The sequence below is a fragment of the Monodelphis domestica genome, chromosome 8 (assembly GCF_027887165.1).
Source record: "Monodelphis domestica isolate mMonDom1 chromosome 8, mMonDom1.pri, whole genome shotgun sequence".
Lineage (NCBI taxonomy): Eukaryota > Metazoa > Chordata > Mammalia > Didelphimorphia > Didelphidae > Monodelphis > Monodelphis domestica.
The window spans coordinates 52265167-52292105 of NC_077234.1; the positions used below are offsets into that span (position 1 = coordinate 52265167).

General features: G+C 36.2%; 1 protein-coding gene across 6 annotated transcripts in view; it reads left to right on the forward strand.

Annotated features, from left to right (window-relative positions):
- Positions 1-375: 375 nt before the first annotated feature.
- The window catches only part of LOC100018630 (phospholipid scramblase 4-like), a 70918-nt gene continuing 44354 nt past the window's right edge, over positions 376-26939 (forward strand). The window contains exons 1-3 of one of the 6 annotated variants that reach the window (XM_007502086.3): positions 377-929; positions 3436-3513; positions 22382-22439. The gene's annotated coding sequence lies outside the window, so the exon portion shown is untranslated. Of the gene's footprint in view, positions 930-1069; positions 1198-1899; positions 2048-3435; positions 3514-22381; positions 22440-26939 lie in introns of those variants that run through there. The other 5 variants (XM_007502088.3, XM_056807821.1, XM_007502091.3 and 2 more) reach the window with 5 other exon arrangements.

Genomic DNA, 26939 nt, shown 5'->3' on the forward strand with positions numbered 1-26939 from the left:
TGTGTATGCAAATAAGTGGAAATTTGCAGAAATGTTTCACCCCCTTCATGTTCCCCCAAATGTTCAGGATGGTGCATCACCAAAGTTCTTCAGAATCTATTCCAAACTGCTCCTTTCCACTTTTAACACTTGTGACACCAATGCTTAATTATATTATGCAATTTCTTCTGGGCTGCTGAAGCATCAGAATACTGTTATTACATGTTGGAGTTGTTCTTTTTTTTCCTTTTTTTCCCTCCAAAGTAATAAAAGCTAATTACTAAATTGATTTTTTTTTCTATCCATGCCAACATGTCTAGACAATCTCCCAGATTCCTTTGCTGTTTTCCAGTCTTCTTCCCTTCACTCCCTCTAACGAGATCAGTTGGCCTGGTCCAAAGAGAGTGGACATTGGGGTGCTCATCCACCTGGGTCTTCCAGAAGCAACTGTCTAAGCCAAGTACTTAAGGGTGAGGAGAGAAGAGCACACCAAAAACTCTCCCTTGAAAATTGCTCCGTGAGAAGACACTGTCCCCCAGCGGGACTTGCCTGGCACTTGTCTCATCGGATCTGTCTCAAAACATCAAGAGGGAGGGGTTTCCCCCATTGACCTGCTCTTGCAACTTCCAAGGAGCCATATTTGCTGTTTTGCTTTTTCCAGCCTCGCCCACTCTTTCCCGGAAGCCTGAACTCCTAGGCTGGACTTTTGAGTTAGGAGTCCTTGGGTCTCTAATCATTCTTGGGGTTCTGGGCTGAAGCCCTAGGAAAGTGCTCCCCTTCTAGATCTTCCCACCTTCTCCTTAACAGACTCAACATTTGAAACCACCCCTCACTGCCTTTTCTATGCCAAGAATTCCCCGCCCTTCCGCAGCGCTTCTGGAAGCTATCCAGAGAGAGAGAGAACTGAATCCAGTCACTCCGGAGTGAGCGAGGAGAAGGCGGAGGGTTGGGTGAGTGGCTGGGGCTGATTCCTGGCCAGCACTGCTCTTTTATTCTTTTTTTTTTTGGGGGGGTGGGGGTGGGAGGGGAGAGGGGTTAGGTGGGATGGGTGTAGTTGGGGAAGGGGATGTGGAAGAACGCTAGCCTCCCGAGGCACAGTATATTTGGGGCGGAGCCCAGTGGGCTGGGAGGGACCGAGTAAGCCTGCCCCGTGGGAAGCAAGTGGCTGTCCCCAGAGAAACAAGGAAGAGTTACATCTTGGCCTTTACCAGCTAAGAGGTAACGGTCCGGGCAGGGGTATGGGGACAGGAAGACTTTAGAGACCTAGATAGTTACAAAGTTTTCAAGGTGCTAAGCTCCTCTAGGAGAATTTCTCCTAAGCGCAGCGAGGATCCTCGAGTGGTTCTTTGCTGAAACACTAGACTTTAGGGAGCTGCTGAAGCCCCGACTCCTATCCCCGTCCTGGTCCCGAGGACTTTCGGTTTGGTTCTTGTCATATTGTTTACTCTTGTGCCTGCCTGCCTACCAACCAACTTGCTAGTCAACAAGCAACACCTGCTCTGTCGGGCACTTTGCTTAGCAGTGAGATACAAAGAAAGGCACAATGGACATAACACAACCGGACAGACAGAGACAGAGACAGGGAGTGCCCTTAATCTGAGTCAAAGCCCATTCTCGTGGGGAAACCAACATATAAATAAAGATAGACCCACAAGATATATTTAGTGTAAAGTCCGAGAGGAAAAGGCTTCCTGTAAAAAGTGACCTCTGAGAAGAGTCGTAAAGAAAGTCAAGGATTAGTGAGGGGAAGGCGTTTTAGTGAAAAAGCCAAGAGCCTAGAGGTGCCAGTATTAATGTGGAGCCACATGTAGAGGGTATCCTGTTTGGCTTTCGGTTGTAGGGAGTGGATCGGAAAGGTAGGAAGAGGTCAGGTAAGGGAAGGGTTTCAAAGACAAGAAGAGAATTTTCTATTTGATCCTGACTGGAATGGGGAGCCACTCCAGTTTATTGACCAGGGAGTCCCCGCTTTAGGAAAATTTCTTTGACACCTGAGTTGAGCATAGATTGAGTTAGGGGAGCCTCCTGTCAGGCAAGACAACCACTTGGGAGGCTGTTCCTAATAGTCCAGGTGAGAAGTAATGAGGGCTTGAACTAAGAAGGTAGTGGTGTAAGTAGAGAATTCAGGGGACGTTAACTAGAGATACTATGACTGTAGAAACAATAGGATTTGATCGCTAATGGGAAGGGGGTAATAAGTATGATTGAAGATTTGAGGATGACACTGAAGTTATAAAGCTGGGTAACTGAGAGGATGGTAATATCCTTAACAGTAATAGAAAAGTTGCCAAAAGGGAGAGAGTTGAGAAGGAAGATAATGAGCTTTTATTAAAATATGTTGAGTTTAGGGCAGCTTGGTGGCTCAGTGGATTGAAAGCCAGGCCTAGAGTAGGGAGGTCCTGGGTTCAAATCTGGATTCAGACACTTCCCAGCTGTGTGACCCTGGGCAAGTCACTTGACCCCCATTGCCTAACCCTTACTACTCTTCTGCCTTAGAACAAATACACAGTATTGAGTCTAAGAGGGAAGGGAAAGTTTTAAAAAAATATGTTCAGTTTTAGATGCCTGCAGAATATCCAGTTTGAGGTATCTATGAGCCAGTGGGGAATACTGGATTGGATCTCACTTTAGAGGTTAGGGCTATATAGATCTATGTAGATATGATAACATATTACATAATAGATATGATAATTGAACCTTATGGAACATATTATATAACAAAGCGGATGGTATAGAAGGAGGACATAACTAGTTGGGGCTTTGGGTGACATCCAAAGTGTGACCCGGGTGTAGATTCAGCAGAAGAGTCTGAAAAGGAATAGTAGGATGAGTAGGAGGAGCACAAAGAGAGAACAGCATCTGGAAAACCTAGATTAGAGAGCAGATCCAGAAGATGGATGCTAGAAGGTGTGCTCCAGACCCTGAAGGTTTGAAATTCAGAGTTTCAGTGGAGAAAGTAATTCTGTTGATTTCATGTAATAATTGAGGGAAGCAGTTGTAAGATGCTACATATTTTTCTCATGGGTGCTGGAAGATTAAAAAATATATATTATTCAAAAAAATATATATTATAACTCTGTTAGAAGTTAATTAGGAGGCTGTTGATTTGGAAGGACTTTGGAAGTAATCTAAGCCCAACCTTACAGATGAAGAAACCAAAGGCAAGAAAGATGGAGTGCATTATCCATAATGGCATGTGTATATAGTACCTAGAGCTCTGGACTGAATCTGGAGAATCTATGAACCTAGAGGAAGCCATTTAATCATTTTGAGTCTCATTTCATTTTCTGTAAAGTGGAGATATTGATAGCAAGAAAAAGATGAGATTGTTGGGGAATCAGATAAGTTTGTATGTGTCCAGAGTGGTGTTAAATGACAGACCTGGGATTCAAAAACAAGTCCTCTGATTTTAAGTGCTTTCCTCTTGAAACAGTGATGCTTTCTTTTTATTCTTTAAAGGTCTTGCTGGGCATTCCATAACGTGGCACCTTCTTCAGGAGGCTAAACTTGTGGCAAATACACACTTCTTTGAAGAAGGTAAAGGCCACCCTATCCTATATGTTATATACTTACCTCTCCCTATCTTGTCTGAGACAAAAGTCTCAGACATCCTTAGTTTATATTATTTATTTGCTGGTCATTCATCCTCTTAAAACATACTTTGTAGAAAGGAATTTAATTCTTATTTCTGTTTTTTTTTGTATAGATAAATGAGTTAAATAGCAGTGGGTCATTATTTTATCATGTTTGGCTTGCTGTAGTGAAAGAAAATAAGAAACATTGATTATAACATTTAGATTTTTCCCTGTCCTGTTAATTTATGTTCATATTTTAGGATAGGTATTTAAATTCCAAGGTAAGAGTAATGTGTACAGATTAAGAGTGTAGGGGAGCTAGGTAACAGTGGCTAGAACACCAAAGCCCAGAGTTTGGAAGACCTAGGTTTTAATCTGGCTTCAAAGACATCCTGGGTGTATTACCTTGGAAAAGTCACTTAAGCCTAATTGCCTAGCCCTCACTGTTCTTCTGACTTAGAATTGATATTATGAGAGAAGGTGAGGTTGAATTTTTGTTAAGGGTGAATGTTTGAACCTGTTCTAACAGGTAGCTGGAAAGGATCAGATTTGGTTCTCCAGTTGTGTGGTTTTGAAAGGGGTAAACATTGCTTGAGGTGTTGGTTTTCCGGAATCAGAGTCAATGCCTGGTAATGGGCATGACAGTGAAATCAGACTCCTGCCCTAAACATGCTGCTTCATTGCTTGCATTTCTTCCCCCTCATTCTGATTTCCTTGCCTTGTTCCTTTTCACCTTTATTTTTATTTTTTTATTTTTTTAAAACCCTTACCCTTTGTCATAGAATAAGTATTGTGTAATGGTTCTAAAGCCGATAAGCAGTAAGAGCTAGGTATTGGGGGTGAGAGGGGGGGTTAAGTGACTTGCCCAGGGTCACACAACGAGGAAATATCTGAGGCCAGATTTGAATCCAGGACCTTCCATCTCTAAATCTAGCTCTCAAACCACATGAACCACCTAGTTATCCCCCTTTTAGCCTTTATTTTTTTAAAGAGCCACCAGGCCTTCTTCTCCTGGTACATATTAAGTGCTCAGTGTTTGTTGGCTGACTCTTCTTTGCCAGAATTTATTGCCATGTTGTTTATGATAGTCTGCCAAAGAGATATTTTGTATGTGGAATGGAAAAATCCATTTTGACTCAGAACACCCCCACAGCCCTGCCATCTTTTTCTTTTCTAATTCCCAAACTAGGTTTCAGGAAAAAATGGTTTTGATTTTTTTCATTGTGATCACTATCCTTGGCAGAGGATATTAAGAGACAACACCATCCTATGCCTTCCAATTTTTAGTGGAGGGAACAAATCACATAATCACACTTGCTACAGTCTGGCAATCTTCCAGTCATTGTCCTTTCCTCCTAATAACCTTTTATTCTAATAGTGCACAAACAGCACTAAAACATAATTTTTTTCTTCTCATTTGTGATCCTGAGAAAGCATTTTTTCCTCACCAAAAGGGAAACTGTCATAGTATCTTAATCATATATTCCTATCTGTGCTTAATTAAAGGATTATCTGTGAGCTGATTTCATCCCCTTTTCCTACCTTTTCATTTCATGTCCTTTTTGCAGTGTGAGGTATATGTGTGCAAGTGAGGATAGTAAACTATTCTGAGAGTCTGAATCAGAAGTTCTCAATCTGAAGTCTGTAAAAGGTATTTCTTCTCAGTTTTAATAACTATTTTAGTCTAATTGCCTTTATTTTAAGACTGTGTATTTTACTTTATAAATTTAAAAACATCATTCTGAATAGTCCATAAATTTCACAAGACTCCAGTGGGTTTATGACCCCAAGAAAAGTTAAGAATCCCCATGATTTAAATAAATGTAATTTAAAAAGCAGTCTCTGAAACCAGGATATTTCCCTACTTGTGTTTTTTTTCCCCTAGAAAGTATTCCTTTCATATTTGCATGTTATTTTCCTCGCTGTACAAGGGTTGCTGAGCTCATTTTGTTTAGTCAGTGATGGAAACAAAGTTTAGAGATACAGGTTCAGAGCATTTCTCTGTTTTAGCCACAGATTAAATCCCTAAATGATCAGCCATCTTTCAGTTTTATGCTATTGGTCATGAGAAAAAAAACAAACAAAACAGAAGATCACTTAGTTCAATCTAACATCCTCAATGGGATGTTAATATATGGGTTTAATATATAAAAAAAAAATTCAGTAGGTTCATTTGCTTCATTGGTTAGTTGAAGAAACTGGTGTGCAGAGATTGGCCCACGATGGTTGTTGTTGCTCAATTGTTTTTCGTTATGTCTAACTTATCTTGACCCCATTTGTGGTTTTCTTGGCAAAGACACTAGAGTAGTTTGTCACAAGATGATAAAGCGAAGATAATCAGGGTTCCATGACTTAGCTAGTAAGTGTCTAAAGTTCAATTTGAACTCAAGAAAATAAATCTTCTTGACATCCAGGCCTGGAGTTCTATTCATTTTTCCACTTAGCCCTGAGTCCAAGGTTAAATAGGCAAATAGTCATTAAATATCAGATGTAGGTTGCAAATCCAGCTCCTCTAACTCCTGAGCAAATTGTTTGCTACTTTACCACCCTAAGGAACAGGCAATATATAGGAATCACCATATCATTCTAATTTATGCCCTTTTGCCCCTTATCCAGCCCCAAAGTCCAACAACAGTGTCATGTTTCAGATTTACAAGATAAATATGCTAAAAGCATCTGTGAGTTGTCCACTCCACAACCCCCCCCCCCAACATCTATCCATCATTGTTTCAAAAAGGATGCGTTTGTGAAAGGTGGAAGGTAGCGTTTTAGCATGGTTTATTTGGCAGTTTCTTATGTATGAAGGTGTGAATGCTGTCAAGAAAACAAGAGAAGCTTAGACATGGAATGGATCTCAGAGGCGATTGAAGACAACTGATACCCAATTAGGAGTTGCTGTCTAAGAAAGCTCTCACAAGTTATCTTTGTAGCTCTTTCTTAGAGACATCCAGAGTAAATAAACCAACTACCTCTTAAGGCACTGGATCATAGACCTGGAGATGGAAATAGCCTCAGAGGCTATCTAGTCCAGCCTCTGCATTTTATGGATGAGGAAGTTGAATCAAGCTAAAATGACCTCAGTTTCTCTTAGGTTATTACACCACTCTCTGCTTTTAGCTGAAAAACCTTCATTGCTGTTCATTTTTCATTTTTTCCTTTCTGCTATTATCTCTTTTCACCTCTACTAAATTTTAACCCTTCTATCCAGTTTAGATATAGATGAGACCACAATCTTTTCTGAAGAAAGAAAGAACAAAATGTGAAATAACATTTTCTGTCATTGAGATTGAGAATATTAATATTTTTTAAATTATTGATAGTTTTGAGGAGATATTTGGGGATTATAATGACTTTCCTGGCTCCATACTGCTATATCCTTTGACTTAACCAAGTCTACATCATTTTAAACTATAGATGCAAATTGATCCCATATGCTTGGGACCATTGTTGAAAAGAGATCCTTTAAAGAGACCTATATTATTATTTCAGCATTGAGCCACTCTTTCTGGCTTTCCTGTGACTAAATACCAAGCATTATCCTCAGCTTTACAATAACTAGATTTTCTATCCTATAATCATTCAGTGATTGGCCCTCATAGCCTGCAACAACTTTATACTGGCTTGAATGTTATCCACTTGTTTTTATTTCTTTTTTCCAGATTACATGTTGGTATAATTTTCTTTTGTTATTATAATATTTTAAAATTTTATTCCAGATTATACCAATACATTTTTAGAACTAATGTTTAGGTATTTTGTAAACCATGTTCTCTCTCCCTCTCTCCTTTCTTACCCCCAGGAAGGTAGGTAATATGATATAGGTTACACATATACAATCACATAATACATATTCCCATGTTCTTCATGTTGTTAAAGGAGACATATTGTTTGCACTAGAGAAAAATTCGTGAAGGAAAAAAAGGTATTTTTCAATTTGCATTTAAATGCCATATGTTTCTCCTATGGCAGTGGATATCTTTTTTTTTCTTTTTGTCATCAGTGTTTTGGAGTGGTTCTGGAGCCTTGCCTTGTTGATAATAATTAAATCATTTACAGTAGATCATCATGCATTATTATTATTTCTCTGTACAACATTTTCATAGTTCTGCTCACTTCACTTTGCATCACTACATATAGGTCTTTCCAGTTTTTTTGGTGATTATTTTATTCATCATTTGTCAGGGCACAATATGATTCCATTACAACCATATACCATAACTTGTTCAGCCATCCTCCAATTGATGGACATCCCTTCAGTTTCCAGGCTTTTGCCACCACAAAATGAGCTCCTAGAAATGTTTTTGTACATGTAGGTTCTTTTCTCCTATCTTTAGTCTATTTGGGAAACAGACCTACTAGTGGTATTGCTGGGTCAAAGGGTATATACATTTGACAATTTGAAAGCCCTCTGGGCATGATTCCAAATTGCTTTCCAAAATGGTTTGTCAATTTGCAATTCCACCTGCAGTGTATTAGTATCCCAGTTTTTCCATATCCCCTCCAATATTTCTCATTTTCTTTTTTTTGACATGCCAGCTGCTTTGGTGGGAGTGAGTTGGTACCTCTGAGTTATTTTAATTTGCACTTTTCTAATCATTAGTGGTTTGGAACATTTTTTCATATGACTATAGTTTTAATTTTTTTAATTTTTTTAACCCTTGCCTTCCATCTTAGAATTGATACTATGTATATTGGCTTTTCTCTGGCTTCATTTGTGTCAAAAGTGTTTTGTAGTTGAGAACATAAGGTTTCTGAGTTTGTCTTGGCAGGTAGACTCCCAAGTGTAATATTGAAAAATTAATATTATGGCAGGTGTAATATGCTAAATGTTATATTTAGAAATTGGTTTGGAAATATATTAGTTAAAAAATTGTGGTGGTCACTATTTATAAAATAATTAACCCTTAAGTAATGAGGATGATAGTAGCTTTTAATAATATAATTTTAATATAAATATAGCCTAAGAAAGAAATAAGGAGGGAAGGAAATTAAAAAATATATATTTCCTAGCCTATCACCCTAATCTTAACAGCCCACGAGAATGTCTTCCACCTGAGCCACCAACCTCCAAACAAAAGATCTCTCTCCTCCATGGTCTCATTCCTATATCCTCTCTCTCCATGTCACTTTCTTTTCCTGTGTGCTGGTCTAGTGCATCTCAGGAACCAATCAAAATCTCTGTGTTTGGAGCGTTCTAGTCAAGGGAATGAGCTTGAGCAGAAAGTTCCCGACTCTGGGAGGAAGGGATTTGCTTAACACACAAGTATTTTATATTGTCTATAGTTATTTTAAAAGGGATTCTCTCTCTATTCCTTATTGTTGGACTTTTTTAGTAGTATAGAGAAATATTGATTATTTATGTGGGTTTATATTATAGTCTGCAACTTTCCTAAAGTTTTTCATTGTTTCTATTTTTTTTGTTTGAATCTCTAAGGTTCATCATATCATCTATAAACAGTGATAACTTTATTTCCTCATTGCCTAGTCTAATTCCTTCAACTTCTTGTCCTCTTATTTCCATAGCTAGCATTTCTATCACAATATTGAATAGTAGTGGTGATAATGTTGATAATAACTCTTGATCTTAATGGAAAGGCTTATCCTCATTATAGATAATGTTTGCTAATGATTTTGCTAAATAGATGCTATTTATTATTTTCAGGAATATATAATTTTCTCTAATGTTTTTAATAGGAATGGGTGTTGTATTTTGTCAGAAGTTTTTTCTGCATCTATTGAAATAATCTATGATTTCTGTTGGTTTTGTTATTGATCGAATCAATTATGCTAATGGTGTCCTAGTACTGAACCATCCCTCCATTCCTGGTTTAAAATTACTTGGACATAGTGTGTGATAGTTGTGATATATTGCTGTACTTTTGTAGTATTTTATTTAGAATTTTTGCATCAGTATTTACTAGGGATATTGGTCTATAATTTTCTTTGTTTTTGTTCTTTTGGGCTTAGGTGTTAATATGATATTTGTGTCACAAAAGGAATTTGGTAGAGTTCTTCATCAGCAATTTTTCTGAATATTTTTATAGTATTGGGATTAATTGTTCTTTAAATGTTTTAATGCATTCACTTGTGAATCCATCTGACTTTGGGGCTTTTTTAGTGTTTGGCATTTTGGTATTTTATTTTATCATTATTTTAAATTTTCTTTATTTTATTACCATAAAAAACCAACACATAAGTTTTCCAAGGTTACATGATTTATGTTATCTCTGTCTCCTCTTTCCTCCCCTCTTTCTGGGGCTTTTGCTTAGGGAATTCATTGGTGACTTTTTAAATGTCTTTTTTCTGAGAGGGGGGTTGTGTAAGTATTTGATTTCCTCTTCTGTCAAGCTGGGCAATTCATTTTTCTTAGATATCCAACTTTTTAATTTATATTGTCAGATTCATCAGTATATAATTGGACACAAAAACTCTTAATAATTGCTTTAATTTCCTCTTCATTGGTTGTAATCTCTCCCTTTTCATTTTTAATATTGATTATGTTTTCTTTTTTTATTAATAAATGGTTTATCTGTGTTATTTATTCTTATACACTCTTAAAACTGAAAATACAAGTTTTAGGCCACTTAGTTGTTTTAAAGGAATGTCTCCTTTACTTGTGTTAATCTGAATATTCCCATATAATCCTCTGCAATAGACACATGGAGAAATTGAGATCTATGAGGTGACCTGCTCAGTACTTCCAGCATAATTGGAACTAGACCCTGGGTCTGGGTCTCTTGACTTCTCTTTCTTTTAAACCTTACCTTCTGTCTTAGAATTGATATTAAGTATGGGTTCTAAGGGAGAAGATTGGAAAGGAATAGGTAATTGGGGTTAAGTGATTTGCCCAGGAACACATTGCTAGGAAATATCTGAGGCCAAATTTGAACCCAGGACCTCTTGTCTCTAGGTTTCACTTTCTCTCTTTTTTTTTTTTATAAATATTATTTTATTTGGTCGTTTTCATACATTATTCACTGGAAACAAAGATCGTTTTCTTTTCCTCCCCTCCCTTCCCCTCCCCCCCTGCCTTTCCCTCTCCCATAGCCGACGCATGATTCCACTGGTTATCACATGTGTTCTTGACTCGAACCCATTTCCCTGTTGTTGGAGTTTGCATTATAGTGTTCATTTAGAGTCTCTCCTTAGTCTTATCTCCTCCAACCCTGTAGTCAAGCAGTTGCTTTTCAGCGGTGTTTTTACTCCCACAGTTTATCCTCTGCTTGTGGGTAGTATTTTTTTTTTAGATCCCTGCAGATTGTTCAGGGAAATTCCATTGATACTAATGGAGAAGTCCATCACCCTCGATTGTACCACAATGTATCAGTCTCTGTGTATAATGTTTTCCTGGTTCTGCTCCTTTCGCTCTGCATCACTTCCTGGAGGTTGTTCCAGTCTCCATGGAATTTCTCCACTTTATTATTCCTTTTAGCACAATAGTATTCCATCACCAACATATACCACAATTTGTTCAGCCATTCCCCAATTGAAGGGCATCCCCTCATTTTCCAATTTTTGGCCACCACAAAGAGCGCAGCTATGAATATTTTTGTACAAGTCTTTTTGTCCATTATCTCTTTGGGGTACAAGCCCAGCAGTGCTATGGCTGGATCAAAGGGCAGACAGTCTTTTATCGCCCTTTGGACATAGTTCCAAATTGCCCTCCAGAATGGTTGGATCAATTCACAACTCCACCAGCAATGAATTAATGTCCCCACTTTGCCACATCCCCTCCAGCATTCATTACTTTGCATAGCTGTCATGTTAGCCAATCTGCTAGGTGTGAGATGATACATCAGAGTTGTTTTGATTTGCATCTCTCTGATTATAAGAGATGTAGAGCACTTTTTCATGTGCTTATTAATAGTTTTGATTTCTTTGGCTGAGAATTGCCTTTTCATGTCCCTTGCCCATTTGTCAATTGGAGAATGGCTTGATTTTTTGTACAATTGATTTAGTTCTTTATAAATTTTAGTAATTAAACCCTTGTCAGAGGTTTTTATGAAGATTGTTTCCCAATTTGTTGCTACCCTTCTGATTTTGGTTACATTGGTTTTGTTTGTACAAAAACTTTTTAATTTGATGTAATCCAGATTATTTATTTTGCATTTTGTAATTCTTTCTAATTCTTGCTTGGTTTTGAAGTATTTCCCTTCCCAAAGGTCTGACATGTATACTATTCTGTGTTCGCCTAATTTTCTTATAGTTTCCTTCTTTATGTTCAAGTCATTCATCCATTTTGAATTTATCTTGGTGTAGGGTGTGAGGTGTTGATCTAAGCCTAATCTTTCCCATACTGTCCTCCAATTTTCCCAACAGTTTTTATGAAATAGTGGATTTTTGTCCCAAAAGCTGGGATCTTTGGGTTTGTCATATACTGTCTTGCTGAGGTTGCTTGCCCCCAGTCTATTCCACTGATCCTCCTTTCTGTCTCTTAGCCAGTACCAAATTGTTTTGATGACCACTGCTTTATAATATAGTCTGAGATCTGGGACTGCAAGACCCCCTTCCTTTGTATTTTTTTTCATTAATTCCCTGGATATCCTTGATCTTTTGTTCTTCCAAATGAACTTTGTTATGTTTTTTTCTAAATCAGTAAAAAAAATTTTTGGAAGTTCCATGGGTATGGCACTAAATAGATAGATGAGTTTGGGTAGGATGGTCATTTTTATTATATTGGCTCGTCCTACCCATGAGCAGTTAATGTTCTTCCAATTGTTCAAGTCTAGTTTTAGTTGTGTGGAAAGTGTTTTGTAGTTGAGTTCATATAGATCCTGTGTTTGTCTCGGGAGATAGATTCCTAAGTATTTTATTTTGTCTTGGGTAATTTTGAATGGGATTTCTCTTTCTAGTTCTTGCTGCTGAGCTGTGTTGGAATTATATAGAAATGCTGATGACTTATGTGGGTTTATTTTGTATCCTGCAACTTTGCTAAAGTTGTTGATTATTTCAATTAGCTTTTTGATTGAGTCTCTAGGATTCTTTAAGTAGACCATCATGTCATCTGCAAAGAGTGATAATTTGGTCTCCTCCTTGCCTATTTTGATGCCTTCAATTTCTTTTTCTTCTCTAATTGCTACTGCTAGTGTTTCTAATACAATGTCAAATAATAGAGGTGATAATGGGCATCCTTGTTTCACTCCTGATCTTAATGGGAACGGATTTAGTTTATCCCCATTGCAGATGATATTAGCTGATGGTTTTAGATATATACTGTTTATTATTTTTAGGAATGACCCTTCTATTCCTATGCTTTCTAGTGTTTTTAGTAGGAATGGGTGTTGTATTTTATCAAAGGCTTTTTCTGCATCTATTGAGATAATCATGTGGTTCTTGTTGGTTTGCTTGTTGATGTGGTCAATTATGTGGATGGTTTTCCTAATATTGAGCCATCCTTGCATCCCTGGTATAAATCCTACTTGATCATGGTGGATGACCCTTCTAATCACTTGCTGGAGTCTTTTTGCTAGTATCCTATTTAAGATTTTTGCATCTATATTCATTAGGGATATTGGCCTATAGTTTTCTTTCTCTGTTTTTGGCCTGCCTGACTTTGGAATTAGTACCATGCTTGTGTCATAAAAGGAGTTTGGTAGGACTCCCTCTTTGCTTATTATGTCAAATAGTTTGTATAGTATTGGGGTTAACTGTTCTCTGAATGTTTGATAGAAATCGCTGGTGAATCCATCAGGCCCTAGGGATTTTTTCTTAGGAAGTTCTGTGATGGCCTGTTGGATTTCTTTTTCTGATATGGGATTATTTAAGAAAACTATTTCTTCTTCTGTTAGTCTAGGCAATTTATATTTTTGTAAATATTCATCCATATCACCTAGGTTGGTATATTTATTGCCATATAGTTGGACAAAGTAGTTTTTAATGATTGCCTTAATTTCCTCTTCATTGGAGGTGAGATCCCCCTTTTCATCCTTGATGCTATTAATTTGCCTTTCTTCTTTCCTTTTTTTAATTAAATTAACCAGTACTTTGTCTATTTTGTCTGTTTTTTCAAAGTACCAGCTTCTAGTCTTGTTTATTAGCTCAATAGTTCTGTCACTTTCTATTTTATTAATTTCTCCCTTAATTTTTAGGATCTCTAGTATGGTTTTCTTCTGGGGGTTTTTAATTTGTTCATTCTCAAGTTTTTTGATTTGCATTTCCAATTCCTTGGTCTCTGTCCTCCCTAATTTGTTAATATATGCACTCAGGGATATGAATTTTCCTCTAAGTCCTGCCTTGGCTGCATCCCATAAGGTTTGAAAGGATGTTTCGCCGTTGTCATTTTCTTCAACGAAATTGTTAATTGTTTCTATGATTTCTTCTCTAACTATCCGATTTTGGAGTATCATGTTATTTAATTTCCAATTAATTTTTGATTTGGGTCTCCATGTACCCTTGCCGATCAATATTTTAATTGCCTTGTGATCTGAAAAGGCTGCAGTTAATATTTCTGCTTTTCTGCATTTAAGTGCCATGTTTCTATGACCTAGTGTATGATCTATTTTTGTGAATGTGCCATGTGGTGCTGAAAAGAAGGTGTATTCTTTTTTGTCCCTATTTATTTTTCTCCATATGTCTATTAATTCTAATTTTTCTAAGATTTCATTCACCTCTTTTACCTCTTTCTTATTTATTTTTTGATTTGATTTATCTAAATTTGATAGTGGTTGGTTCAAGTCTCCCACTAATATGGTTTTACTGTCTATTTCCTCCTTCAATTCTCCTAGTTTCTCTATTAAAAATTTGGATGCTATACCATTTGGTGCATACATGTTGATTAGTGATATTTCCTCATTGTCTATACTTCCTTTTAGCAGAATATATTTACCTTCCCTGTCCCTTTTGATCAGGTCTATTTGTACTTTGGCTTTGTCAGTTATCATGATTGCAACTCCTGCCTTCTTTCTATCGGTTGAGGCCCAAAAGGTCTTACTCCAACCTTTAATTCTAACCTTGTGAGTGTCAACCCGTCTCATATGTGTTTCTTGAAGACAACATATGGTAGGGTTTTGGGTTCTAATCCAATCTGCTATTTGTCTGCGTTTTATGGGTGAGTTCATCCCATTCACGTTCAAAGTTATGATTGTTATTTGTGGATTCGCTGGCATTTTGATATCTTCCCCTAGTTATGACCTTTCTTCTTTAGCTTTCTCCTTTTGAACCAGTGATTTACTTTAGGTCAGTCCCCCTAGTCCCCTCCCTTGAGATGCTTCCCTTTCTAGCCCCTCCCTTTTTATGCTCCCTTCCCCTCCCCCCTCTCCTTCCCTCCCTTTTTGTACTCCCTCCCCCCTCCCCCTCCTTAATTTTCCTTTCTTTCTTGCCCTAATGGATAAGATAGAATTCAGGATCCCACTGGATCTAGATGTTCTTCCCTCTCAGATTTGATTTCACTGAGAGTAAGGTTTAAGTAATTCCACTTCACGCTCTCTTCCTCTCCTTCTCATATGAGAGTTCTTCCCCTCCCCTTCCCATGTGTATCTTTATATGGGAAAGTTTATTCTATTGATTCCCCCCCTATTTCTTGAAGTTGATCTTAGTATTATCACGGTTCCCCCCTCCCTTTTCCTTTTTTTGCCCCAACTTTCCCCAAATCTTCTTAATTCCCCAATCTTTCCCTATGCATGTTTCTTCTAACTACTCTTATAGTGATACAATTTATGAGAGTTACACAAAACATTTTCCCCACATATTAATATATATAATTTGATGTAAATGTAGTCCTTATAGAAGAGAGTTTGACTTAAAGAGAAAGATAAGATTTATCTCCTTTTCCCTTTCTTTCATATTTACCTTTTCATCTTTCTCTTGCTTTCTCTGCTTGGATATCGAACTTTCCACAGAGCTCTGGTCTTTTCTTAGCAAATGCTTGGAAATCTTCTACTTTGTTGAATGCCCATACTTTCCCCTGGAAGTATATAGTCAGTTTTGCTGGGTAGTTGATTCTTGGTTGGAGACCCAGCTCTCTTGCCTTTCTAAATATCGTGTTCCATGCTTTGCGGTCTCTTAGTGTATTAGCCGCTAAGTCGTGTGTGATCCTTATGGGAGCCCCCTTATATCTGAAGCTCTTCTTCTTGGCTTCTTGTAGGATTTTCTCCTTTACTTGGAAGCTCTTGAATTTGGCAATTACATTCCTAGGCGTTGTCTTTTGGGGATTTAGTATAGAAGGTGTTCTATGAATCCTTTCTATTTCTATTTTGCCCCCTTGCTCCAGAACGTGAGGGCAATTTTCTTCTATAATCTCCTCTAGAATAATATCCAATTTGTTGTTTACCTCTGGTTTTTCTGGGAGACCGATGATACGGAGATTTTCTCGTCTTCCTCTGTTCTCCAGGTCCGTGACCTTCTCAGTGAGATATTTTATGTTTTCTTCCAATTCATTAATTATTTGGGTTTGCTTTATTGATTCTTGCTGTTTTATCATCTCACTTTCTTTGAGGTGCTTAATTCTGGTCATTAGGGACTGGTTTTGCTTTTCAGCCTTGTCTGCCCTTCTATTGGATGCTTCGAGTTCTTTTTCCAATTGAGCAGTCTTATCTGTCAGACAGCTGATCTCTTTCTCCCATTTTTCTTTCCAGAAGGTTTCCATCTTTTGGATAAGTTCCAGTTTGAGATCTTCCAGAGCTTGTTGATAGTTTCCATTTTGGGAGGCGTGTTCTGAATTTTTTTGGATTTCCTCCTCATTCTCCTCTTTTCCTTGGGTACTTCCACCATAAAAGTTTTCAATAGTCACTTTTTTCCCTTTCTTCCTGGAGGCTTGATTTTGGGCCATGTGAGCCATCCCTTTGGTGGTTTTATTCCACTTTCCTTTTTGGTCTGGGGTCTGGGTTATAAGAGCGGTTTTTCTGTGAATTTAGGTTGCTTCAGACTAGTTCTTCCCAGCCTCCGAGCCCAGGTATTCAGCTCCACCCAGATAATCAGCGCGCGTTGTTCAGCGCAGCCCGCCCCAAGTACACTTCCGCTGGATACTCCAGTGAAAGTGCCCTGAGACGTTTTTTCCTGGCAGTCCCCAGATCCCAAGGACCCTGGAGTGCCCCCCCAGACAGAGACGCTCCCCACTCACTCGCTGTCCGGGTGAGCGCTCAGGTAGCTCACTCTGGTTTAGTGGGGGAGGTGGGGTGGGGGAAGGGCGGCTCAGTTCACTTTTCTGTGCAAGCTTTTCCTTCTTATTTTAGTGTGGAAATGTTCAAGCCCCACGTACCTTTGCCTCTGTGGGGTACTGGGGAGTCCTTCTGTTCCTCCAAAGGTGATTTTATGCTCCTTTGATGTAGTCTATTTCGTTCGGTGCCGGGGAGAGGAAGTGTGTGGAGTCTAGATTGCAGCCATGATTACCCGGAAGTTCCTAGGTTTCACTTTCTATCCACCAGGGCACCTACCTGCTCCTTAAAGAAATTTTCTCAGTCTTATTTGCTCAGTTGTTTTCAGTCATGTCTTACTAATCACATTTTGGATTATCGTGGTAAAGAGTGTTTTGCCATTTCCTTAAATAGCTCATTTTACATTTACATTTTATATTTTACATTTTACAGTTGAGAAAAACAAGGCAAACAGGGTTAAGTGATTTACCCAGGATCATATAGCTAGTGTCTGATTTGAACTCAGGAAGATGACTTTTCTTGACTCCAGGCTTGACATGCTATCCACTGTGAACTTTAAAAACTACTCCACCCCATCTATACTGTACTTTAGGGGAAGATAAAGTTGTAATCTCCTGATTGAAAAATTAAGGTAGTTAGTTCTCACCTTATAGTGAAGCTAGAACTTTAGGCTAAGTCTATTTTTAGATCTAATACAAAAAGGTGTTAAGTAACTATAAAGGTTAAATTAATCACAAAACGGTCAAGCAACTCACAAAAGGTGAACTTAACAAAGAAGTGTTAAGTAACTCTAAAGATATAATCAAATCAAAGAAGGTGAGAACTAAAAGTATGGGAAGTCCTGGAGAAAAAGCCTTTAATGTGATTGGTAGATATAAATATTTAGAGGAGAAGCAAGGATGAAATATTTGTGATTTTTCATCCCTCAAGAAGACTCTCTCTCTCTTTCCCTGATTGGAGGTGGAGAGTTAGCTGAGAGCTGCATGCTGAGCCTTTCAGCAGCTTAGCATGGCTACAAGCTATTGTCCGGTTCAGTGGTGAGTTTCTGGCTGAATTTTCCTTCTTTACTTTCCAACTTTTTCCTCTCAGAAGCCTCTAATCTTCTTCAGAGATCTAGAGGCAAGGAGTTTAAAACTCCCCCTGGCATAGTCCAGGTAGGAGAAATCCTATATCCTTTTTCCTCCTCCTTAAATTCCTTCTCGTTATATTAATTAAATTACCATAAATTTCCAGACTGACTTGGAAATTTTATTTGGCGACCATTTAAATCTAGATTTAAAGTCACAACCCTAAAATTATCTGACACCACTGAGCCACCAAACTGCCCTGGGTCTCTTGACTTTCAATGGGGTGAATGATATAAATAAAAGCATTGACTTTGGTGACTTTAAGATGTCTTTTCAAGGTATAGTGGAAGGTCATACTTTTAAAATGAAGTCAGTCTTCTAATTCTTCATGGTTATTGTCCTTAGAAAGAGAGAAAGGCTATTTGCAACTATTTTCTTAGCATATTGTCTTTCAAAGTGGTAAAGTGATTGTTATTGTTTCCCTCAAAATTATTTTCTTATGGATGTGTGATCTCTTTCATTTCAATGTTTCCTCCAACAGTGAAGCTAGCTATATATCCATTCCTGCCCATCTTCTGCAAGTCTCCCTCAAGTCCTTCTATAAGGTCATTCCAGAGGGTCTATTTGACATTCTGAAGGACCATCCTTGCTTTCTCATAACATTATGTAAATACCAGTGGGCCAGGCTCAAAGTCTACCTCTTTTTCCTTGTCTTTGTCATTCAAACATCCAAAGTTTTCTTCCTATCATATATTTCTCTGATAGATGTTCTTAATTGGTTATATAGTGCAGCCTGCTCACCCCATCCCACTTATAATTTTTGCCCTCATGAGAAAATAATTTTTAGCTTTTAAGAGGTTATTGTGATCTGTATCTTGTAGTCATATTGTATCACTGATTATATTACACAACTGAAAATCTAATCTGAAAAAGAGAAGAGAACCATATTTCTCTAGCTGATGCTTTTAAGAAGGGTGTGTCTAGTTAGTTATTGTGATTTTATGTTTTTCTGAGGAGGAAATACATTTATAAACTTGACTTCATTAAGATTTTCCCTCTTCTACCCAAAACATATTGCATTTATTTATCTGAGTTAAAAGATAAATAGACTCCAAATTGGGGCATTTAAGAATCAGTCTTTATTGTCATTGTTTTTAATATATTATCTTTCTAATTAGACTATCATTCTTATAATAGTGAATGAGGCAACTGAATGATTCTAAGTGTAATGGAAATACAAAAATAGATCATATTCAGGGTAGTGGGACCAAGTCTGGATTTTGTTTTCTCCTTTGATTTATAATTTTTCAATGCACATTCATTATAATATGCATTTTTGTGAGTATTTCTGACTTGGTCATTCATCCATCTTTCACAAAGCTTTAAACAAAGTAAGTACTTTTTCATTCATCTATTACTCAACAAAATGTACTTTTATGACTTTTGAAATGTCACATGAATAGGTAATTTTATTTGAAAGTGATATATGGACAATATCAATTTTCTATTAAAATATTATTAAAAATAAAAATAAGTATGACAGACAGCCCATTTCCTTCCAGGAAATTTATTTTACCTTGTAATTATATCTCCATTATGTCTTAATGACATTTTTGTCATTAATAATCTTAATATTATCAATACTGAAAATAGATCATAAAACTACTAGTTTTATAATTTCAATAATTCTTTGATCTTGTTCTATGACTGGCCATCTATTGGAATCATAGATTTAAAGTCCCAATTCTTAATTAGGGTCCATTGATCCATAAAAGTTCCGCAGATAGATTTAAGAAAGTCCATGAAATCCAATAAGAAAAAGATAAAAAGTCTTTCTTTTCTCTGACATTTAACATTTCTTTCAAATATAAATAGAAGCAACATATATAATTTTAAAAGGGGTCCAAAGACTTTACCAGTCTACCAAAATATTCATCACACATGTATGCACACACTATAAGGAGAATATTAGAAAATAAGTATTGTGACTCTATGGTTTGCTTCACTACCTAGGAACCTAAGTGCTCAGGGAACAGAATTAATTGCTTTAAAACATGCATGCAAGCTTTCAAGAGAAAAATGTGCAAATATTTACACTGATTCCAAATATGCATTTGGAATTTGCTATGCCATCAGGTCTCTCTGGCTTCAGAGAGGATTTTTAACATCTAGTGGGAAAAAGAATTGCTCATGCAGAAATAATTCGAGAATTATTGTCATCTCTCCAAATATGAGAGGAGTTGGCAGTGGTTCACTGTAAAGGGATTCTTTAGGACAAGACTTAGTTGTCAGAGGAAATCATAGGGCAGATATGGCCACATGATATGCTGTGCAAAATGTTCCAGCTTACATTATGAATCTCTCTGTTATAGATACCACAGAGTTAGAAAAAGCATACAATAACAAAGAGGTTCAGAAGTGGGAGCAAATGAGATTTGGATATTGTCAGTGTGAAAACCAATTCTTCCAAAAGAATTTTACTCTTACATCTGCCAAACAATACACAAAAAGGGTCTTTTTGGGACACATGCATTAATTGATACTGTTAAAAGAACTTGGTTAGCTCTGGAAATTAGCACTGTGGCAAATAATATCTGCTCAGCTTGCTCTGTGTGAACCAAATCATATTTAAACAAAAGGGTCACACACCATTTGAGCATTTGTAAATAGATTATATCAACATGCCCAAATCAGGACAATTTAAATTTTGTCTAGTAATAGTCGACCAACTAACTGGATGGCCAGAAGCTTTTCCATCTAGTAAAAACATATCAAGCTTTGTATCCAAAATCTTGTTGAAAGAGATCATTCCAAGATATGGTATACCATGAAGGCAAAGTGTTATATGTAAAATTAGTACATCTACCAGTTACTATTTTCAACCAGCTAGTTTCTGCTACTTTATAATTTGAAGGTGAAGTTATGAATAAGGATAATAGTGGTAATTTTTATTTAGAAAGTATAAATTTGGGTTATTCAGATCAGGGAGGATTAGTATAGCCTGTGAAACACAGGAGAAGTGATTCCTTGCAGAATCAGGGAGTTTTATTTGGGTAGATTTAGAATCCCTTAGAATTAGAAATCCTTGTTATCCTTATATATGTCAATAAATATTTTATTTTTATAATAAGAGTCTCTTTAGCATCCTTGTGCCTGGCCCTGAAGGGAAGTTCACATTTGAGCTTCATTTAATCACTGAAGACACTTTTCATTACATCTATCTAAAGTATCTGAATAGTTTTGGGATAGTTTTATGATCTAATTTTATGTAGCTTGTCATTATTATTTATTTTTACAATACATACACTCACACATACAAACTTGCATACAGTCACACACACACAATTTAAGAATGTCTTATAGCTTGAAAGAACCTTAGATCATCTAGGCCAATATTTTTATTTTACATCTGGGGAAATTGAGGTCCAGAAAGATTAAGTTATTTATACAGCTTTACACACTAAATTAGTGTTTGAGTAATAATTTGCAACAAGTCTTCCTGACTGTAGCTATATGCAGTGTTCTTTCTACACTTGTATAGTGCTCTGATTCTGACTTCTGGGGAAGAAATCTCTTTATGCTAGGGCATTATCAATTAAACAGCTATATTACCTCAAGATTTTAGTTGTTTTGTAGGAGCCAAAGTAGTGATAAAAATCACCAGTAAAGTGATATTGTCTTCTTACATGAATTGCTTAAACCTTTTGTACAAATCTCCCATCTCACATAAGCCTGTAATTTTATACTGTTGGTGAATAAATATACTTTAGCAATTCATATCACTTTAAATGTGCAATTTATAGTATTTAGTCATCTTGGGGTGTTTCTTAGAGAGCTTCCTAGAGGTATTGTGACTTCTTTATCTCTGTATAACTTATATATTCACAAAGAGGACTTCTTGCCTCCAAGGTCAATCTTCTATCCATTGCTTCTTGAAAAGCAAGATATAAATATTGATTAAAACTATGTAGTGACAATTAATAGTCCTCTTTTATACCACTAAGAATTCAGGGTTGAAGTCTTATTCCATGGACAGGAGTAATGACCAATGAAAAATACTTACATAACATAAAATCACTAATTAAGTAGCTTTAGTCTCTCAGGTACATTTTTTGCTTTTCTCTCTACTTTCCTAGTCGCTGAGCCTCTTCTACTATTTTATAGGATGAGTATCCCAGATGTTACATAATTCAGAAGGAATTGAGTATTGAATAATTATTTGATTTCATTTAACCTCTCCTTGACATTTCTTTAAGTTTCGGATTTCTAGTCACTTCCTAAAAAGAGCTATGGCATTAAAAAATGGCTTTTCCCTTCATGCCAAACAAGAGCTCAATTTGAAAATGGAGTACCATCTCAATAATGAATATTGCTAATTCATGTAGACTTGCAAAAGTTTGAATGCAACATTTTCAAAGGAGAAGATGAGAGACCTTCAAAACTAGGAAAATGCAAAAATGCCAAATCAATAATAAAGAGACAAAAGAAGGAAGTGATGGTACAGAGAGAAATAAATGTGTATTCCTCTTCACAAGTCACAAATTTAGAGATGGAAGGGACATTGGAAGTAATCTATTCAAAATCTCTGACAGATGAGGAAACTGAGGTCTAGAGATATGAAGTGATATAACTAAAGTCTCCCTTTTTTTCTCTTCTGTTCTCCAACCTTTAGGAGGTGAATTACTACATAGAAGGCCATTGAACTGGACCAAACTAGAGCCTCGCATATAGTAAGCACTTATTAAGTACTTGGTTGATTGATTTGAAAATTTTGGTATAAAACTTAACAAGTCAATCTTAATAGCTATGGATCCCCATCAACCCTTTCCATCACACCACATTTTTGCAGAGTTTGTAGAAATTATCAAAATAGTTGAAAATAGAGAATATATTGGAATAGTATGAATCCCACGTACCTGAAACTAAATATATCATGATTCAAAACTTGTCACTGACTTGGTGAATGAGCTGAGTCAAAGTAAGATAAAGCACAGTGTTGTGTAAAGAACTCTGGATTTAGGCTCAGAACTCATGAGCCTGAACCCCAGCGCCTGTACTGACTGACTCTCTGTAACCTTGCAAAACTTCTATCATTTCATTTTCCATATCTGTGAAATAAAATGATCAGTCATGTCCCTTTCAGCTCTAAATTTGTGAAGGTATGAATATCTCTGAGCTGTTCTCTCAGTACATGACACTGAAGGTCTACAATTAACAGGGCACAAAATTAAGTAGGAGAAAAACGGCTTGAAGTAATTTGGAAGGTCCACATAAGGACTTTCTCAGCTTTTCCCAAAAATAAAATCCATTTTTAACAATAGCATTTAACAACATTCTGGTATTGCTGGATGATTGTGACTCAGGGAATGAGGTTATTTCTGATGAAGTAAACAGAAATAGACCTAAAGGCAATGGAAAGAGGGCAGAGTGGAACATAAAAATATAGCAGAATATTATAAATGATGATATATCTGTGGGAACTGGTACAAATTATCTCATCTTCAAACAGTATGATCAGCCTACCACCATACAAGGAACAGAAAGCATCTGAATGAAAATTGAAATATATCATTCTTACTTTATAACTTCCATGAATCTTTGTCTTGTGCAAGCAATATGTGTCTTCTTTTACAACATAAAGAACATGGAAATAATATATTACTTGATAATATATGTAAAATATATCATATTATCTTCCTTCTTGGGAAGGGAGCAAGGGTGAAAGGAAGAGAGAGAACATGGATTGCAAAATATCAGAAAATGAAGATTAAGGAATTGTTTTGACATACAATCTGGAAAAAATATTTTATAAAAAGAAAAAAGAAAGCATGACCAGAAAATGTTATCTTTCTGTATTTATGCTCATGTCTATATATATTTTTCCGTATTTGTCCCCAGTGTGTCTCTTTGTGTTCTAGACTGGATTCATTGCTTCCTACCAGTTCATTCTCTCCAATAAAATGTTTGGAAGAAGGGAAAAATATAAAGGAACTCTCAATCCCCTCTCCTTCCCCCAAGAGTGATTACTTTTCAGGAACTTTGATTTAGAATTATCCTAACTAGCTTTTCTACTACTAGGCTGGGTCACCACTTGACTGTCTCACTAACCAAATTCTTTACATCATTAAAAGCTCCCAGAAACAAGGTTAACTTGTTTGGTTACCCTAGTGGCTCCCAATATTTCTTTTTCTTTGAACCATTTTCAACTACTAAAGGACAAAAATGTATTGCAAGCTCCCAGTACTTCTTGATATACAACATAATAGCTTTGTAATATTTCACATATTGTAATAATATCAGGCAAACATGATCTTAAATCTTGTTGCACTTAAAAGTTTATTTCTCTATTTTGATTCAAAGGAAGCATAAACTGAAAATTCTTGCCAACTCAAATACATGAGGAAAACAGGATAATTTTACAAACTGTCTTGATGATATAAATTTGTAATGTTTTTGTTTTAACTATCCTCCTTAACAACTGGTGAAAATAAATAGCTAATTGTTACAAAAATTTATTTTTCTACTAACTAATGACAAGCAATATAATGAATGATTAATATTCTTAAATTGCATATATCAGTTAATTTTAATAATACTTAAATAAAAACTAACCTTTATGAGGAAAAAATTCTTTAGATATCACTTTCTTCCCTTCTACAACTGTCACATAAGCTGCATTATGATAGAAACCTTTAGACAACTGATCATGTTGCTAGGCAATTTATGTGAAACTTGACAAAATAGAATATTAATGTAAATAAAGTAAATATTATTTGTAAAAGAGCCTTACTATTTAAAAGAGAAGCAATATAAAATTCATTTCTGTGCATTATTAGTGGTTGTGTATGATCATTTAAAATGATGTGTATGTCTTATGAAAACCACAGATGGTTAGCACTACCACAATACAAAAAGTTCTTAATATCTTGAACACATAATTACAGGGTTAATGAGATATAGAGGTATGATTTCAGCGTAACAGAAGGGAATAAGTGAGCTATATTGCCAGTGTGCAGAGCACAAATAATGGCATATGATTGTTCTTGACCTTCCTTTGTCAATCAGTTGATATTCTAATGTAAAATCCTTCTGGCAGTTGAGGAACAAATTTTAATGATAGGTGGAAAAACTGCAAGAATGTATTGAAATTAGTTAGGAATAGTCAAAAGGGGGGGCAGCTGGGTAGCTCAGTGGATTGATAACCAGGCCTAGAGATGGGAGGTCCAAGGTTCAAATCTGGCCTCAGACACTATCCAGCTGTGTGACCCTGGACAAGTCACTTGACCCCCATTGCCTAATCCTTACCACTCTTCTGCCTTGGAGCCAATACATAGTATTGACTCCAAGACAGAAGGTAAGGGTTTATACAAAAAAAAGAAAGAAAGAAAAGAAAAGAAAAAAGAAACAGTCAAAAGTTTGATGTTGTTACTACACAAATGTAGAATCCTTGTGTGCATGCTCAAAGAGATTTTGAAATGCTTTAGAAACAAATCTATAATGTATCAAACACATTTGTTGTCACAAAGGAAAATATATATCTGTAACACAATTAACAATTGTTGACTAATTTAGGTGCCATTAATAAATTTTTAATATAAAACACTTAGCCTATCATCCCAAATCACTAAATGGTAATAAATAAGTTAGCCACTCAACTGTTGCTTTTTTTTTTGACACATAATAAAAACCTTCATACCTTTCATATGAAGAAAATTCGGGCTATAAATGTCTCTGTTGAAATATTTAAATCTTCATCATTCCCTCATACTAATTGAGGGGTTTGTGGTAGAAGGGAGGCCAGATTGAAGGGTAAAACATTCTCCAATAAAAAAAAAAACAACTTTGCATTTTTAGCAGGAAAGTCAGTATGATGTAGTAAAAAAGAATACCCAAATTGAAATCTTGATACCGGTCCTAGAATTCTATGACTACACTTAACAGTTTTTATTCTAGACAAACCACTTAACCTTTCTGAACATCATAAGTTTCCTCATTTGTAAAATGGAAATATTCATGATTATTTCACAGGTTTATTGTGAATAAATTATTGTGAATAAAAATTGTTGAATTTTGTGAAATTTGTGAATAAATTTATTGTGAATAAAAATTGTTGAAATCTTAAAACATATATATATATATATTATATGTTTTATACATATAATATATATAAATATTTTTATTTAAAAATTATGGAAAGTGTCATTGATGCATGGTTCAGCTGATATATACTACCTGGCAAAAAGTATTGTAGTGGAAGGGATACTGAATTTGAAATCCAAAGGAAGTTTTCTTTTAGAATCTCAGTTCTTTATTATCAGAGTTATATCACATAATCTCACAGATTCTGTGATTTCCCTTTTGTAAAAGAGGAAGCTGTCTTGGAGGAATTGGTTGACTTGTCTTCAATTATCCAACAGGGTCACAGTGAGAAAAGTTGTAAGTCTTAGAAGCATTATATTAATCATTAGTTTTGATTCATCGTTAGTTGATTGAATTTTTAGCTTTTTAGTTAAAACAAGTTACACATAAAATTAGTTACACACAGGCAATATCAGGAGAATATGAGTCAAGTTCTCTGATTCCAGGGCTCACCCTCTTTACCACTTGTTACTGTAATACTATTTATGTCTATGTAGATGAAGAAATTTGTTAGTGAAATTATTTTCTTAGTAAGGGGAAATCTCTAGGTATATTGGTCAGATACAATCTGACTTTCATCTGCCTGTCTGTCTTCTTTTTGTCTGTCTTCCTAGACAGAGATATCTTTATCTCTGCTATTTTTAGATCAATATGAATAGGAAAATACATCTATTTACAGAGATGAGACAGAGAGAGAGAGAGAGAGAGAGAGAGAGGGAGGGAGAGAGAGAGAGAGAGAGAGAGAGAGAGAGAGAGAGAGAGAGAGAGAGAGAGAGAGAGAGAGAGAGAGAGAGAGAGAGAGAGAGAGAAAGAGAGAGAGAGAGAGAGGGAGGGAGGGGAGAGAGAGAGAGAGAGAGAGAGAGAGAGAGAGAGAGAGAGAGAGAGAAGAGAGAGAGAGAGAGAGCGCGCGAGCGTATTTGGATCTTTGCCTTATATGCCTATACTATTTTTAATTTAATGAAAGTTTGAATTGGATTAGTTTGCAATGAATTGGGATGGATTAAGATGAATAATCAGAGTGAGTTTAGCATAGTGGATATTCTAGGAATTCTTAATAGCAATGAAATTAAAGTTGTTGGAAAAGCAAATGA